We start from the raw sequence: 3,713 nt of genomic DNA on the forward strand, positions 1-3,713 counted from the left end.
GACATATGTAGGTTAGGAGAAAAAACGGAGAGGAAAAAAACAGATTTTTTTCTTTATTATTATGTTGGGTTTTTGGCACAATTACTCCTTGAATTTATCGTGGTTTAGTAAATTATCCCTTAAATTTTTAATTTTAACAAGTTGTCCCTTAAACTTATAAATTTGTTACAATGTGTCATATTTAACTAAATTTGCTCCAATTTTTTATTAGATTTAAAGGATTAAAAGTTAAGATATTAAAAGACTCATGTTATATTTGAATGAGAATTTTGAAATTTTTGGCTCAATGTGTTTTTTAACACTAATTTAACACAATCTTCATCAAAATAGGGCATATTGTAATAACTTTACAAGTTGAATGGGCAACTTGTCAAAAATTAAAAGTTTAGGGGCAATTTACTAAACCACGACAAGTTTATGGAGCAAATGTGCTAAAAAATCTATTATGTTTGATATGTAGCCCCTCGTTTAATCTCTCATATTCAAAGATATTGAAATTAAAAGATAAAATCATTTTGGTACCATGTATTATAGTGAAACATACTTTTGGCACTCTATTTTTTTTTTGATAATATTAAAGCGGTATCTCAACGTTTTTAAAAACATCTTTTTGGTATCTTAAAACTGATTTTTGAGATATAAAATGACCGTAGTACCATTTTATTTAATTAATAAAAAACTAATAGATATAGAAAAAAATCTTGAACTTTTTATTTTATTATTTTATTTTAAATATTTTAACGTTTTAAAATATTTTTAGATTTTTTTAAAAATACTTATTTCTATTTAATTGATAAGAATGGTAGTTTGAACATTAAAATCTTAAAAATTAACTTTAGGGTATTTGGAAGATGTTTTTAAAAATTTGTCAATGTACCATTTTAATATTATAAAAAACACGGAGTATCAAGAGCGTTTTTCGCTATAATACATGGTACCAAAATAATTTTATCCTTCAAATTAATATTCTTTAAAGAATTTAAAAGCCTTCTCTAATCTAAATTCTCTATGTACCAAAATTATTAGTCCTCTCACCCCTCATCTCTTAAGCCCGTTTAGTTTGTTGATTTAAATTTTTAATTTTAGTTGAAATGCGATTTTATGTGAGAGCTTTTTGCTATAATAGAAAGTTAGATGAGACTATTTCTAAGAGTTTTTTACTATATAAAATTCAAATTTTAAACTCAAATTGATAAAATGAACCAAACTTTCGTCTAACTTTTTTCATCATACCGAACATGCTTCTCAGAGTATTATGGGGTTGTTCTTTTACAACGAAACTTAAAAAAAGTTTGAACTCGAGTTACAACTTTATTTAAGTTCATGTTCTTTTGTAAAATTTGAACTCAAGTTTGGGGCTAAACTTGAGTTTATAAACTCGAACTCAAGTTAATGAACAATATTTTTTCTATTCTTAAAAATATCATAATTTTTTCGTTTTAATTCTGATTAAGATGATTTTTTTTCTATGCATTCACAACGAAAATACGAATAAAACCTCGCTTATATATCCTATTAAAATTTTTTTTATCACTATTGAGTTTTTATTAAAATACTATTTAAATATATATTTAAGTTTTGATCCACTCAAACACCTCGTTCATTTCACCGATTCGAATATTCAGTTTTAGGTTTCTACAGTAAAAAGCTCTCAGAAAATATCACATCTAACTTTTTTTGCTATAGTGAAAAAATTTTCAGAAAATGTCACATCTCAACTCGAATTGAAAACTCGAATCCGCAAAGTGAACGAGTTCTCAAATCATAACTTAAATATGCACGTCCAAACGTAAACTCAAATTACAACTTAAACTTAAATTATAATTTAAATTCAATTTAAAATTATTACTCAAATAACCCTATCTCAAAAATATAGAAGAACAACCCTCTGTAACTGAAATGTACCAAGCGTATCTCTTCCATCGTCATATACATCATACATTTGAGTTTGCAGGCACTTGCTTTGAATACTGTAACGATTGGTAAACTGTAATAAATAAATAAATAAATAAATAAAAAGAGGAAAGGCTTTATATAATAGCTTTGGACAGCCGCGACTCTGTGGATAAGCCCTGCTAACCCGTAATTGTCCCTACGAGACCATTACATCACGCACCCACCATCCCATCACCCATTCTTTTGAGTGTCACGTGTCATGTCAGGGTCATGTCATGTATGTAACAATGTTCAACTGCACACACACTCACATATATATCATATATATGTATACATACATACGCATATGTCATATGCATTTTCAAGCTATAGATATACATGGCAGCGTGGTAATGATGACGTAGACTAATAAATGAAGTTAAAAGAAAAACAAAAAACTATTTTATTTTATTTTTTTCTGGAGAAATTAATAATATTATGGCATCAGCTTTATAAAAAATTAAAACCGAGGACGCATGCAAAAACCTCATCATGGTGTCCTCTCTGCCCCCACGCAAACCTCTCTCTTCCTCTCTCATGCCTTTCTTTAAGTAGTGTTTATTTTAAAGCTTCTGATTCGCGCATCTTCTACCCTCATTGCCCCTCGAATCCAACTTATTTACAATCTTGCACCTCGCCTTCATTTCCTCCTCACGACTCTATCCACGTTTGACAAAATTGCCATCGTTAGCCATGCATGATGATATATCATGGATTGCACAATTTCTTCGTACCACCATTTCATGCTCACCAATACTTCAAACGTGATTCTCAAGGAAAAAAAGCCGTACATTACTTAACTAATGTGGAAATTTCAAGTGTTTACTCATCCAAAAATAAGATCTAGAGAAAAAGATTTCACGGGTTTGAATCACAATTTAAATTTTTATAATGTAGTATTTTTTCTTATTAAGATTCCACGCATTTTATCAATTTAAGTTTAAAATTTGAGTTTTGTTATAGTAAAAAGCTCTTAAAAATAATCACATCTAAATTTTTTTACTACAGTAAAAACCTATCGCATAAAGTCACATCTCATCTTAAATTAAAAACTCGAATCAACGAACTAAACGAGCCATAAAATGAATTTGTATTCAGACTTTTTATATACAAACTTTTAGTAGTAAACTTCCAAGTTGAATAGAAAATTTTAGGAGTGTACATAGATCAGATTACGAGGTCTATCTACAATCCAATCTGTTTATGCGGATTAGAAAAATCTCAGTCTGCTACCAATCCGTCAGACTCTCAATCCAAAATAATTCAATCTGAATTTGCGGATTGGATTATACGGATTGACAAATTGACTTATGTTTTCAATATTCTCATAAAATTAAATACAAACATAACATAACTTAAAATTTAAATAGTTTTACAATTCATTACAACACAATTTAATATAATACATATATAGTTAAATATGTATATATACAATTAAGAAAAATCTCTTATATATATTATTAAAAATATATAAAAATACATATAGTATATATATTTTGAATTTACAGAAATGTTCATTCCGCAATCTAATCCATTAATGCAAAATGAGAAAATCTCAATCCCTTACTAATTAAAAACTTTTTCAATCCAATCCGCAGCGGATTGAATTGGAATATACGAATTGAACGGATGGGCAGATTTTAGTGTAAAAAAGAATTCCATGGGACAAATTCACTGGAGGGTAATTTAGTCTACTCACAGAAATTTAAATTTACTCGAGAAGAGAAACATTTATTATTTTTGATTAAAAAATAAATAAAAAGAAAAAAAGAGGGAAA

The sequence above is a fragment of the Morus notabilis genome, unplaced genomic scaffold, assembly GCF_000414095.1.
Source record: "Morus notabilis unplaced genomic scaffold, ASM41409v2 Scaffold307, whole genome shotgun sequence".
Lineage (NCBI taxonomy): Eukaryota > Viridiplantae > Streptophyta > Magnoliopsida > Rosales > Moraceae > Morus > Morus notabilis.